Raw genomic sequence first — 15,621 nt, 5'->3', positions numbered from 1 at the left:
TACTTGCAAGGATTAAGACAAGAGAATTAAGTCAATAAAAGCAAAAGTTTCCCTTCAAACAGCTTAAATGTAGGCTACGTGAAAAAACAAGTCCATTTCACTATTTTGCAGGTCTCCCATGTAACTACAGACATTTACACATATGCTTTTAAATATCACAAATCATCTGCTTAGCCAATAACTGAACTCGAATTCAATTGTCAGTAGCAATTATCAGTATACTGAGGAGAGAGTATTGCACCATTCTTTGTGCAATAAATGACTTGCTAATGCGACATCTCACTAAAATATGGAATTACTCCCTGCAACACAGAATTTAGTCCTTAACTGGTAAGAGATTTCTTCAGCTCAGTGCTGCTTCAGAGTTAACTGAACTGACTGTCCACCAGCCTGAAGATTACCCTATAAAAGAAAATCAGTTCATAACTCATATCATCTGTTCAAAGCACTGCCATCATTTCTTTATTGTGTTTTGGAATACTCAGAATGTTATTTTCATAATAAACTTATAAAGTACAGTGGGCAATTAGTGAATTAGATTGCCAATCAGATTACTAAAAAACAAATAACTGAATTACATTGGTAGTTACCAGCTGAATGCAGGGACTTCTGTCGTGTCTTAGCAACGATGAATGAAAAAAGGTAAAAACAAGCAATAAAATGTAGAAAAAACATTGCATTTCCAGGAAAAGTGAATCTCAACTTTCAAATGGCAGTAGCAAACAATGCTCCTTCAAACGTACACATGTCAATCTCCCACGTAAACGTGAAATTTCAGCCAAATATCTACCATTTCACTGTCCTGTCACAAAAATGGATTGTGTCTTTACTATAGGTCCTCAAGTGTAGGCATCTAGATGCCTTATCCATAACTATCTTTACAGTCTCTTCCACTTCCAAACATAATCTATGGCTACACAATCACTGAAATTAAAGTTACGAGAAGAATATATAACTTTCAGTTTTTAGTGCAGGTTCCAAGCTTATTCAACACATGTACAGATTTGAAACACAAAATAAATCTCTACCTAAGAACTCCATTCATTTTCTTTCCATTGTGCAATCAAATAATATAATAAATTGCATCCAATTTAATGTATTAGGTTCTGTGCTAGTTGCATAACCTTTGCAAATGGATGAAGATTTCAGGATACAAAAACCTCCCAAGGAGCATCACAAATACGCAGTTCTACAGAGTTACTGAATTTGAATGTAGGCCCCAAAGGGACCTAGGTACATCGATCTGAGCTACACGTATGAAGAGGTTCAAAAGCACAAGGTCTTCTAGATTCCACAAAGATGCAATCAGAAGAATGTACCTAGTTTTGGCTCTCTCAATAAGAGATACCAAAACAAAGACCGGGAGATCTGGGAACTAGCATATTTTGAATAATGAAGATATGTTTTATATAATATGTTCTAATATAAACTGACTGTCCAAATGTCTACAGAGTTAAATTATTTTAAAAAGCACACTACAATAAACTTCAGAAAATGTTACTGTAATGACACTATATGATGAATAAATCAAACTTTTCAGCCATTTCAAACATAGGCAGGTAACTGATGCAGATACAGGCAAGATAATAAAGTTAAGGAATGTAAGCAAATGAGAAAGAAAAATAAAACCCAAGAAAAGTCAGAAGGATCATTTTAACAAAGGAAAGCTCGTGCAAGGGGCACAACTTACAAAAGCAAAGGCCTGGTGTAAAGAATGGCTAGACAAYATAAGGAGCAGAATGGAGACAATTGTTATATATGTGGAAGGGGCCAGAAACAAGGCAGAGACACAGATGCTGGAGGCAGGTTGATGTATGTACATAAAGAAATAAAACTAGGAAAGAGTTTATACTAGGACTGCAGCAAATTCCTCTAATATTTAACTTCCTGCTCTTTCAGTAATCTTTAAGTCAGGGCTGTGGACTGTTAAGGAAAATCACGTTTCTATCATGCACCTAAGGATGCAGGGTAAATTATGTAACTACACTGTGCTCACAACACCCTGCTGTTCCTAGAAGAAGGTAACAGTGGCTCCTCTCCAACCCTCCAAATTCTTTGTTTTCTCCACTGAGGCTGTAAGGCTACCTGCAATTGTCTACAATTTTCCAATTCTATGATACTTAAGAGCAACAGGACCTCAAGTTACTGGCTCTGATATAAACCATTAGAGGTCAAAAATGGAATCTTAGAATTCCTCATATTAAAATCATCTGTCTGGCAGTGAATATATATTAAAACTGCTTGTATATGCAGCTGATATTCTGGAGAGCACTTGTATGTTATACCATCATATGCCAGCCTCATTCCAGCTACTCAGCATCGGTAATAAATAATACATTCCACTGGAACATTTAACAATGCATCAGAAGTACTTAGGTTACTTGTGTTTTTTCTTTGTTACGATCTTGAGTCATTGCAAATCTAGCAACCACATTCCCATGCCATGAAATCTGCTCCGAAAGCACAGTACCATCCGAGTTGCTCAGTCTGTTGTGATTTTTCAGACAAGTCAAAGAATTAGGCATTACTACAGTTGTTCTCAAAGTACTGACGCAATTAGAACTGATTCTGTTTTTCAGCATTTTGAAATTGTGCTATTTAATCAGTAAAATGTTTTGTTAAAAGTACCACTATTTTACAGTCTTCTTTTCTGATACACTCTTATACTGATGCAATTTTATTATATATGGATTCAAAGTGCCTGACAACATTAATAAAGATGTGACACAAGCATATGTTATTAAATAAACACAAACAAAAATTAGTGCCAAAGGAATTTACATCCTGACATTCATCTCCTGGACATCGAACATAGTTGCAATATAGAAAAGAGTTAGCAGCAATGTTTTGAACATACAGCTCTCTAAGAAATGATCTGTAGAGGGAAAAATATAATTAGCCTTAGGGAGTACAAATTACATTCTCTATCCTCCTTCCTGAAGAAAAAGCCTCAGGAGTAACAAAAGCATCAAAGAAATATGTGGGCTTTGAAAGAGGTATGTGCTTGCCGCATCTTCCTCCTGCATTGCGGAAACGATCATAATGAAAGAATGAGCGGACAAGGCGCCTGCAGAAACCACAGCCCAAATACTATGGCTATATGGTTACTGGCAGCATAATTACATGCAGCCAAAATGCTGCATCACCGTTTATGTCCCACAATCTGTTCTTTTCTACCATTCCTTCTACCATTCCTTCTACCATTATTGTAAAGCCCTTTACAAAAAGGTGTGAATTTATGCAATCACAGGGCACATTATGCTATTTCAATAAATATCTGAATAATTTAGGAGGCTTTGGCATACTGAGACAATTGCTATTAAGGAAATAAACTTATTTATTTTCACAGAGGACCTGGCTGCATACTATAGAGCCCCTGACCTTGCATGCCTCCCCAGCACTGCCAGGACTCACCCATCAGCTTCATGAATTGATATTAAGCCAGGCCAAGAAGTAGCTGCCTAGTGCGTGCCACCGTGTAGCTGCCCTCAGCCTCCTCCTTGGCAACAGTTTTGTGATTTTTCCTTTCTCCTCTGCCAGGTGGCAGAAAGGAGCAATTCAGCATCAGTGAAATCAAGAGACATATATCATTTACAATTCCTGTAATCCCAACTTTTAGGCAATCAAATGGGATTTAAGTGGTGTACTCATTTTGTCCTGATCTGCTACGCAAAGATAAAAAACAACAACAGCAACAAAAAAAAACCCACCTTKCATGCATAAGATTTTTATCAGAAAAAAAAACAAAAACCCACCATACTGAAAAGAGGCTATACCGCTACACATCATCTCTCCAAGCAATCCGAAACTTCACCTACTCAATCTTCAGGGAGTGTCTCCTGAAAGCCCTCCTTCGCTTTGCTTCTGATCCTCCGTAACCTGCTTTCTTCCTTCAGACAGTCCTACTGCCGCTAATCCTGTCTGTTCTTTACCCCGCCATTCCTTTACCTCAGCCTCTGATTTTGAGAGGGTCCCTTCAGGTAGCAGGTCATCCAAAGGCTTTTTTCAAATGCTGACATTTTTATCAGTACACAGATTATAAAAATAAAAATATTACTCATGAGTACTAATTTATTGTTTTTTTAGTATCTAACAGGATTCTTAGGCTGTTTGCCATAGTTATTGTTACTAGAGGGTACTCCATTTTGCTGCTTGTATGTAGAACAGATTGCTATATTCTAGTGGAAAAGAATACTGAGATATATAAAGCTGGTAAAAATAGTGCATTTTCCAATTTAGTTAAACTTGTTTTCTATGAATTAAAGATTGCCCGAAAAATCACACCTGAATCAGAAATGGTTTTGTTATTATTTCCCTCATGGTAGTAGGTGTTTTGAAATAAGGCACTTTAAGATGCCTAAGTTACTCATTATGCTTTCTTTTGAGATCTATTTTTGCAATTTTCTTTTCTGGTAGTAGAAAGCTCTGAATTTTTCTAAAATGAACAAAACCCAAAAGCATGAAAGTCAGACCTCCTTACTTTAGATTTCATGGCTTATAAAGTACACAAATTATAAAGCTATCAGACATTTCCCGAGCTTGCATTAAAATCTGTAGTCAGCCTTTACAGTGGACCAATTTATTTGATGCGTTCCTCCTAAAGCTTTTATGACATCATAAACATTTCTGACTCCATGACAAGTACTTTATAATACATTAAGCAAGCTAGTTCAAATGATTCCAAATGTTATGCCTATGGCAATAGATTTAGAAATGAAATATTCACTTGACGATGGAAAAAACCTTGAAGTTTAGTTTGAGCCACAACAATTTAATATTTACTTTTGTCCATCTGAAGGCAAATCATTTGTAATGAAGTTCAATGGCACAGACAGCTGAAGAACACAAAGGAGGTACTACAGAGCAGTGCACTGTGCTGTATCTATTTCACGTGACAGCACCAACATTGATGTCTGTTCCCCAGTAAAACTTCCCATTGAATTCAATGAAATCAATGATTAAAAGTGCTTAGATAACAATTAAAGTGGAATGTTTAGCTACACAACAATTTAACTGTATTTATAACATGCTTCTAATTACTACATTATTTATCTGCATTAGCTTCATTTCACAGAAAAGCCTTGCCATCCATCTTTACTCAGGAACAAATTGCGATAACTTTCTTCATGATAAATAAAGCATTACCCATTGAAAAGCTCTTCAAATCACCAAAATCAAGATGCTTGTACTCCCTGCAAAGCATCAGAATCTGACTCTCATGTTTAGGGACATAATGAAAATTTACAAAATGCTTTCTGTATTGGATACACATGGAGACTTCAACTCATGACGCTAATAAAATAAAAATACTAATACTGCAATACCAAGATTAATTAATGACATAATTATTATATATTCAAGAATATTTTTGATCATGGATTTCAATCCTTAGAATATAAACCTGGGTCAGCTGACTTTATGAACCAATAAAAATCACTGCTGCGTGACCATTAAAATTGGGATGAAACAGAATTCTGAAATTAGTTGAATTAGTATTATCTGATTTTTATGTTTTAATGTAGACTGCAGACAGAAAGCAAAAAGACTTTGACAGATTTAAAAAAATGAGTATTTAGCTGGAAGAAATGGGTGCTGTTTCTTTTATTGTTGATTATTTTTTGGACACTTCCCTACTGACCATTTAAGTCTTCCTTTTATCCAAAAGCTTTAAAATATCTGATTTAGGAAGAGACAGCTTGGTCAGCTGGAAGATGTTACTAAGCTTCTATAATTTTAACATAGATGCTGTATAAACAGCTCATAAATAAATCATAGTATTGTCCAAGACTAAATGAGAAATACACTAGAAAGCATTCAAAATACAAGAATACTTTTCACAGGACTTCCCTCTCTCGTTGTAGTCGTTTTGTTAACTGTGACTTCTGGCCTGAAAAGATCAAGAGTGGACATCTTGTTTGGAGAAAGAAGCGCAAATATGTTCTGGTTTCTCTTTAGACAACATTTTGTTTCACTTATAAAAATGCACCTTACATAGTTCAACATAAGCTGTGAGAACAAGCTTGCCATGAGAACAGTCTTATATAGTTACCGCAGCCACATATCGGCAGTGACTAGCAAATACTCTAAAATCCCACATTTCAAAACAAGTCTTTAGATATCCAAATCATAAATTCCAAACTCCCAGCTGTCACTGCCTACCTCTGCCTTCAGCTAAGTCATACTGTATAACATTATCACTCTCTGACACTTCATAGCTTTTCCAGCATTAACAGGGAAAAAAAGTATGGTAGTGAGTTGTCTTAAGATTTTTCACCATGTTTATTAAAGCAGCAATTACTTAATTTAAAGTAACACATTTTACAGAAGGATGTTCATAAAGGGTATTTTGTTTATTCCAGGTTTCTCCATATTTCTCCCCATATTTAATCCTYTTCCTCTCAGTAAAAGTGAATTTAGTTGCAGGAAAAGAAAAAAGCAACATGATATGACATTCTCATATATTAACTTATTACTTATTTAGGTATCTGGAATGATGTAGCATGGTTTAAATATATGATTAAAAAATGATACATTTTAATGAAAGAAGACCTTTTCAGCAACTCCTTTTCCGAGGAACCATGGGGAAAAAAAAAGTGTACTGATGATGGATTACCAGAAAGCCTGCAAACTGCATTAATGACAATGGAAGTGGCAGTACATGATGGTAAGGTTATTAGCAGGTGGAAGAGGGCAACCGCACTAGGACGACAATATGAAAGTCTTTTGTTTTCTGTAAAAGCAACACTAAAAACTCCAATATTTTTCCACTCAAATGAATGCTATTTATAACTGTGGAATGCATATGCCAAACATTAAGTATAGATTCTTAATGTATTCTTATAAATGAAGATAAGCTAAGAAGAATGTGCAAGACCTCTACATAGAGTAATATTCTTACCTATGGTCATTCGCAAGGCACTGGCAAGTTTGCCTATTGCATAACTACCATATCGCATAACGCAGAGTCTGAAATTGAAGTTCAGAAATCCAAAGAAATGATGAACAGTTTAACTGTTAAATCCTATAACTAAGTGGTTTGGCAAGAACTAATTACAGATATTATTTATCAAGAAATGAGCCTTAATAACAAAGTATTGTAGTTTTATAATATTCTGTCTTGTTTATTCTTCTAATAAATTGTGTGCTTGCACACAACGGCATAAACGCACAAATCATAATGGCTATTGTTATGATGGAGTTTAAGTCTCCAAGTAAGAACCCAACAAAAACATATCCTGTCCATGAACAGTAACATGTATGTCTATGTGATTTTATAGGCATATTAATCACATTTCCAAAAGAAACCAGGACCAGCGATCATTCATTTCTTTCAATTGTATTGAAGGTACTTCCTTCCTAGAAGGGCATTCTGTAAAAATGTAACATTTTTAATAACTATTAAAGACAAAATATAATTTTATTTACATCTACATGTTTCTGAAAGTCACCGTTTCATACATGAAGTTGCAAAATTAGGAAAACAACAACAACAACAGTGATTAATCAGGGAGCCTTATCATCCAGGGGTAAAAGCATAAGACTGGAAACGGGAATAACTCTAATAGCTCTCATTTGCAGGCTCTGTCAAGAACTAGATGTGTGACCTCACATGGTTTGCATAATTTCTCTGCAACTCAATTTACACAGCCTTAAAATGGGGAAAATCCTACTTACCTGGATTGCAGTTTGTYATCAATCTTTGTGAAATGCTTTAGAACAGGAAGTGCCCTAGAAATGCATATTACTATATACAAAGACATTCATATACAGTACTTTAAAGTCTTCAGAATCAAATACTTTCCACTGGAATGTACACAATCTTTGCCATATATTCCTTATTTGTTTGATGCATGTTTCAGTCTTCTGGAAGAAGTGACCCTTTTGCTTGACTTACTACTTGCTGAGAATATTGATAAAGAACTTCAAGTCTAATAAATGAACGAGCAGGGGACAAATGGATTTTGCAAGTTTATTGTGCTGCAGTTACATTACTTCTCAACTGGCCAATCTTTAAGAATATTTTTGAAAATAGATTACTTCATATGAGTAGTATTCCCTTTAAATAATCATGTAGGTTACAAATTCTCTTTACAACTAAACAAATAGATTGAGCTGGGAGCACTCACTGGATCAAGCCATTCATTTGTGAGTAGTTCCTATAAACAAGGACCTGCTAACTTGCCAAAATCATTTTCCTGCTCTGGAATTAATGCCATTCAAATTGATAGTACTACTCCATGCAAGTTATGGATCTTGTATGTTCCTAGCAGAGGGGCGTCTGATCAGCTGGTGTAAATCTATACTTTTCCTAAAACCAATGGAACTACACCAATTTACAAGTGCTGAAGACTTATTCTTGTGTCTTTCTTAAGCACTGATGTAACCATTGAACCAAACCCAGTACACACTTCCAAATTCAAAGCTCCCATTGACTGTAGCGAGAGTGATGTCTAATGGAGAAAAGAAAGACCGTACGCCATCCCAGAATCAGTACACTTTTTTTTTTCCTTATTAACTGTAAGTTTAAGTTAGTTGTTAAAATCATAGCCTGGGAGAAAGCCAAGAAAGTAGTGTTTTTAAAACTTCTGCAGTTTCTTTYATGTACTCCCAGAAATTCTATTTAATAATAGTGATTTATTAGGCCAAGTCCAGCTTGCTGTAATCATGCAGATAACCTGAGTAATGCCCACGGGAAAAGAAGCACAATCAAGGAAGATATAATTTGCCCCCAAAATTTTACTCTAGCAGGATAAAGTTTCAAAGCCACTGTTGCACTGTTCTTAGGTATCTCTCTGATCTATCATTACACCTGTGTTAAAACTCTCATTATGCTCCTTGTATCATCCTTATGTAATTTTTCCTCCAAGGATACGATGCAGTAAACACTCATCCGAGCAACTCTTACTTACACATTTAACCCTAAGGCAGTCAATAAGATTAACATATAAGTAAAGGAAGAACTAATTGTCTGAAAAAGGGTGCAGGATGGGTACTTAAAAATTTCTTAGAGCACTATCCTGTAATACTATAGGCAGTAGAGAGAAAATACAGTTGTTTTATATATATGACATCTTTAATCAAGGCAAGGTTCTTTATATCATTCTGAGTGCATGGACTGCTGTAAATAGCCAATAAATATATTTCTGGCTGCAGATTTATGGAACTAAAGAAACACATTTTTTCAAACGTATCTCCACACATCTTGCATAATGGTGTACACTGTAGTTAATCTATAGGTATTTTCTTTTACACAATATATCACAGAGGTTTACAGTTGCTTGCATTCTACAAACATTACATGCAACAATGATTTGTGGTAAAAACTGAATTAACTTTTAACTGCAAGGAATAAAACTCAGACTTCTGCTAAAAACAGCAGCAAATTCACAAGACAAAAAAAAGATTTTTAAAATATTTCTTAAATTAATGCTACTCCATTGTAAGACATTTCAATGTTAAAAAAAATAATTAAAATGGGATATTCTTAAACTTAAATATAGCTAAATACAATCAGAATTATCGACAGCACAAAACAGCAATCATTTTCTATCTACAGTTTGTTTCATACAACTTTTTAAAAGAAATTTAAATAAAATCATTTTACACAGCACAAAAGAGTTTGACTGAAACCCAGCTAATCAACCAGCCTTCTGCACAACTCAAATTTCATTCATTAATCTAATATAAATATTTGAGGGATTTCCGCTTTTACCTTTGCATTTTTCCTTTTCTAGTATCCATAACCAATCATCGCTCTGCTCTTCCATTATGCTTCGTATATCGCAGAGTGAGAAGCATCTTCATTAAATAGTATTAAAAATAGAACACACCCGAGCTCCCAACTGGAGCATGCTCTGACAGGGCTAATACCACAGCTCTCAAGGTACCCATGCTCAGCTGGGAACTGAGAGGCAAAGTCACTGCGAGATTAGTAATTTGCAAGCCTAACTGTGCACACAAACTTGCCTTGATCCGTGACGAAGACTGCTAAAACAAAAATCAGTGTGCAGTTAAGTTATGCGACTGAAAAGTTGCAGGTCAGTTTACAGTATTCCCCCCCCCCCCATAACCCTCAGCTTCAATTCTTTGTACTTGCCTAAAATTTACATATGCCATTTTGGAGAAGGTTAGGAAGAACACAAACCAGGCACACATCCAGCTAAGCGCAATGGTAGACAAGTCAAACAGGTGATCAGCGAAACACTGCATTACTATTTAATGGCTTTCTTTCATTTCTCAGCACATTTGAAGGGTGTCAAGCAACAACAGCAACACTGGGATGAATTTAAACAAAACTGCACACACCTGGAAGCGTACAGACAGCAGGCAGAGCAGGGGTGCAGAGACACACCTAGCACAGAAAAATGCACCTGAAATTTGAGCATATTCCCGCTAGTTGAAACAGCAAACGAAAACAAAAAAATAACAATAGTTAAACAAGACTTCACAATGGGTGCACAGGATGAGCTCGTCTTGTTTGTATCTACAGACAATACTGTTGAAACGCACATACAAACAGGCAAAATTATACTAAGAAGAGTAACATGAACTATTTTTTATGAAACCAACAGACTGCTAGGATTTCTAACAATATGAGTGGAACTCGTGGACTGTGACTCTCCTCACTGCATGCGAAAAAGAAAAAGAACGGCTAACGAAGCATCAAGTAAATTTTTTACCCTCAAACTGCCACACTTCGGAATAAGGCAAGTCAAACAAACCCAGGCTGCTGCTTTTCTTCTAGCAAAGTAAAGGGTACTTTTATAAGCGTATTCCTCATTAGTTTTCACACATCAGCGAGTTTTTTTTTTTTAAAAACACTTTGATTCATTTTAGTTAAAATGGCTGTTAGGACTGCGACTTTCCACGGCTCTTCCGCAAGCACCTCTGTGGCGTTTCCCTGTAGCAAACCTTCACCCGGCCCCTGGAAACCGGCTCTGACCGTTGGGAATGGCGGCGACCGCGGCAGCACCGACACGCGCGAGGCCGGCAACGAGCCGCCCCGCGCACCGCGCCTCACCTCAGACCCGACCCGCCGCCGCCCATTTTAGGTGAACGCGTCAGTTACCGCTCAGCCTCGTGCGCTGCGCGACGGGCTAAACGACCAGCGCCGTGCCCCGGGCGCCCCGCCGCCTCAGCTTTAGCCAGAACTGGGGCAGACAAAACTTTCTCAACATACCGACATCCTCCTCCGAGACACGCTGTGGACAACGTAAAGAAACAACAGTCTTTAATTGCATACCTGGGTTTCGCATCTACAACGCGACTCAGGAATTCAGCGCAAGGATCCAGTTTCAGCACCAATATCATCCTCCCCACCCCCACGACTATAAACGTTATCCTTTTTTTCCTCTGCTAAATACCACATCTTAGAGTAGGAATCCTGCAGTTACTATAAATAATTGCACACCGCATGTAATAAAAGCAAGCCCCCAGCTCCATGCACAGCTCCTATTTTCCCTGTGCCACCGCTTCACACACTCAAGCCACCCTGACCTCAAAAATTAAAAGATCATGGGAGGGGGGAAGGGGGCGAATGACTCCAACAAAATGACAGAAAACACATGCTGGAATGAAAATTTTAAAAAAATCGCAACAACAAAGAACATCACACCACACAAATGTCTACAGATTCTGCTTTGGTCTTTGTTTTGTTTTTGTTTTTTTTTACCTTGCCTGAAAACGGGATCTGCCCCCGGCTTCTTGGTGGTTTGGGTATTTTTGTTTGTTTGGTATTTTTGGTTGCTGGTTTGTTTATTTTGCTGCAGATATGCTGCTGTTACAGTACAGTGCCTGTCTTCCTGAAAGACATGGTCTCTTCCTCCGCCTCCGCCTCCTCCGCGGGAGGAGATCCGCTGCGGCGCGGTGGCCGGGTGCGGTGGCCGCGGCGCTGCCTGACCCGCCGGCCGCCTCCCGCCTCGCGCTGGCTCGTCTCGCCTCGCCTCGCCTCGCCCCGCTCCGCCGCYCGCTCCGCTCGCGTCTCCCTCGTCCGCCGCCGAGCTGCCGTCGCCTGCCCTGCCTCTGGCGCTGCCTGTCCTCTCCCTGGGTCTCTCTCCGTGCCTCACTGGATCCCCTCTCTCGCTCCTCTCTCTCACTGCCTGTCCTCTGTCCTTTATCTATCTGCCGCGCTCCCCGGCTGTACTGTCTGTCTGTGAGTCTCTCCCTCTCCCTTTCTCTCTCTCCCCGCCCACGCAGCGTGGTGCGCCTCGGACCGGAGACAGCGGCGCGTTTCGTGTCGCTCCTCGCCGGCTCCGCGCTCGCTGCGTTCAGCGCCGCCGCTCCGGCTCGTGCTGACTCGGCCGCGCCAACGGCCGCCTCACAGGAGCCGTTGGCTCCGCCGCCATTGCGCTCCCCTCCGCCCCACCCCGCCCCAGCGCCCGCTCCCTGACTCCGCGGCCGAGCTGGAGCGCGGAGGTGCCCGGCCGAGGGGTGGGTGGGTGGTTGGTTGTGGGTTTCTGCACGTTGGCTCCTCCGTTCACGGTGCCCGCCAGCCCTCCCCGTCCGCCCCTCCCCAGCCGGGAGCAGAGACAAAGCACCCGGACAGCACTAATAAGCAGAAGGCTCATTAATCACCTCAAATTTCTTGGTATTTACTCCCACCCACTGTCCATCTCCCCCAACTGTCTACTAACCCCTGCTCTCCCCTCCCCCCCCCCGAAAATAGGGGGGAAGAAAATGTGTCCTTGACTCCACAGGACAGTTTTAGTGACTGTGTAAGGAGGGTGCTTTTAATTATTATTTTTGCTAGTGAAATTTAACAGCATCTGCACTGATCACCCATGCTGCTGAAAGGGGGGGAGGAATACTGCAGCAGATTTTGGGTGGTAGCAGATGAGCTACTTAAAATGGGGCACATGATCCCCTTCCCCCTCCCCTCCCCCCTCTCAGCATGTCTCCATCTAGGATCTGACTTGATGAAATTTCTCCAAGAGCCTCGGCTGCTTACCATCAAGGCAAACAGACGTTTCACCAGCAAACACATTTCCAATACATAAAATGCCTGCTATCCGTTTAAAAATCCAAGTCTTGTTTTATCCAACTGAATACATCCACGCATTCATTCTGCACCCAGCCGAGAAAAGGGCATTTACCTCTTTGCTAGGTGGCTATTAATATGCAGTAAAATTAYAGCTGTACAGCGCCAAATGTAATTGCCATAGATCATTTACAGCAGATCCAGCAATTCAGCTGTTGGAAATGCATGCCCTGTGAATAACCATACATCTGGTACCATGCCCTGTACTACAATAACCTGAAAGGAGACAGAAGTGTCTGGTACTATCTGCAATTAGTAATCCTACAGATGAAAAATAAGCAGTCAATAAGTATAAAGCAGCAAGGTAATATGAAATGTAGCATTCATTTCTGTCTAGAGCAATACAAGTAATCCAACTCCCACAAACAGACAATTCTCATTTAAAATATACAGTTAGAAATGCACTCTTTTCATTATGTACTTTCAAAAAGTCCTTGTTGCAAAATACAGTCTTCCACAATTACAAATGTAGAGGAACTAATGTACCAGTCAAATGCAGACAAATATACAGAAGGTTTGGGGGTGGGGGGGAGAGATTTGCTTCATTAAGTATTATCCTAACGCCCCTGGAATCCCTATTTCCCCTTAGAAGTGAACACCTGCTTTTAACATGGACTGCTGAATGGAATCAGACTGTAAGAATATAGCAAGCAATGAACCACAACAGGGTGTGCATTAGCAGACTCTTGGTGCACGCCTCAAGTGATCAGAGGCATTCAGTCAAGCGCACCAAAAGCCTATAGTGCTAACGCACCTCCTGATGTGGCTTACTCCTATTACAGTTTTGTATGGTTCCATCTAGTTTTAATTTCATTATTTAACATATCTGCACACTATGAGGTGCAACTTGTAGCACAAAGCAAGAAGAGTGGCAGAAAGGCTATAAATGGCACTGCATTGAAGCATGCTAGAGCTGGTGACTGTGGCAGGATCAGTTCTTTGCTTTTGAAGTGCTTTTTCAGCCACTGTGGGCCAAAGCTCATTTTGCAAAATGGCTATCAAAACTATTTTGAATGTGCACTGAAATATAGAGGACCTCACCTTGCTGCTGCACGTCATCCATTCACCCCCCCCCCCTTCCCTGCTAAGCAGGCAATGCAGCTGAGAGGAGAGACCTCAGGCTGCATCAGGGTGTTAAAGGATTACTCATTCCTTGAGCAGACGATTTGCAAGTCACTGTCATTAAAGTAGAAAAGGGGGTGAGGGGAGTGAACGTTTCAAGACCTTAGCCCAGTTACTAGACACAATGAACATGTAAAACAGTCACATGTCCATAGCTTCTGTTGCACAGTTTGGATTCTTGAGCATCTTAAGAGTGGAAAGTGCTGTAGCTATATGATGGATGYGTAAGCAGATCATCCAAGCTGTAGTCCTGGCAGTTCACTCTGGTCTGTCCTTTGTGACAGGATGTGTTTGGGGCAACTTACCAAATGCTAAAAGATGACAGCTACAGGAATAATAAAGGAAATACTCAGAAAAAAATCCAATATCCTTGTGCTAACTACTATTTCAACTCAGGATGGTGAGCAGTGTCAAAAAGCATGTGCAAAGAGATGAAATTACGTCCCTTTGTTGAGAAGTCACCTCAGACCTTCTCAGAGTCATATATGAATCTAACAGAATATGTATCTTACTTTCCCCTTTCAGAACTTTTCTTTGCACAAAGAAAAATCACAATCTATATCTAAGAGGTGGGAAACCATGGCAATAATTTGCTGCTGCCTATACTGATTTGTAAACATGTAAAGGGATAACTGTTCATCCAAGTCTCATGTAAGTCAGCCAGAAGCCATGTGTTTAAGTAGGGGCAGAATCTGATAAACTTTTCAGATGTCTGACATATTTTCCTATCTGTTGCATAACCTGACTTCAAGAGTAGTTGAAAAAAAAGACACAAGACCTACTTCTCCAAATATTTTTTGAATAAAACAGCTAATCAATCTGCAATGCATGCTTTCTAGGACTCTAGTCTTGAAAATTGCCCATGCATAGTAGGACCACCCTACAGCAGCGAGATATTAATGCTCTTTACATACACAAAATTCTGATAGGCAACACCAAACATTTTAGCTCAAGATATTTTTGAAGTATGACAACAGATTATATTACTGCCCACTGTGAGCACACTTTCTAACTATATTCACTAAATTCACTCAGAGATCAAGAAAACATTGGCTCTCAAAACAGAAATCAGTTTAGAAGTATAAAATTTCTGGATGAACGTACACAGAGATTCATGCAGTTCTGCATGTAGGAGAAGGCATGCAGTGTCTCTTAATACATTAATAAAAAGTTGCATAACTGTTTGCACATTTCTTCTGCCTGCAGTCATTTTTCGGTGAAACAAAGCTGTTATATAAAGTCTACTATGTTTTGGAGTTATGGAATGATTTAGATTAAGGCRCTACAGTATAATAACCTAACTGTTGATGTAGTTTATCATTATCGTCTGAAGAAGAGATCAGTCCTAGAGTTTTTTATTATTTTTAACCATTTTTTCCATTTTTATGTCCTAAGTGTGGCAAACAAATTAATCATGCGTAGGGATTAGCAGAGGGACTTCAAAATACTGCACTTCTATTTGA

The 15,621-nt window shown here is 39.2% G+C and overlaps 1 protein-coding gene across 1 annotated transcript in view; it reads right to left on the bottom strand.

The window, feature by feature from the left end:
* The window catches only part of ARPP21 (cAMP regulated phosphoprotein 21), a 147,448-nt gene extending 135,742 nt beyond the window's left edge, over positions 1-11,706 (bottom strand). The window contains exon 1 of the mRNA XM_026081051.1: positions 11,672-11,706. The gene's annotated coding sequence lies outside the window, so the exon portion shown is untranslated. The remainder of the gene's footprint in view (positions 1-11,671) is intronic.
* Between the last annotated feature and the right edge of the window lie 3,915 nt (positions 11,707-15,621).

The sequence above is a fragment of the Apteryx rowi genome, unplaced genomic scaffold, assembly GCF_003343035.1.
Source record: "Apteryx rowi isolate R43461 unplaced genomic scaffold, aptRow1 scaffold_536, whole genome shotgun sequence".
NCBI lineage: Eukaryota > Metazoa > Chordata > Aves > Apterygiformes > Apterygidae > Apteryx > Apteryx rowi.
The sequence above is the reverse complement of the archived record's forward strand: the minus strand, read 5'-3'. Positions and strand labels throughout refer to the sequence as shown.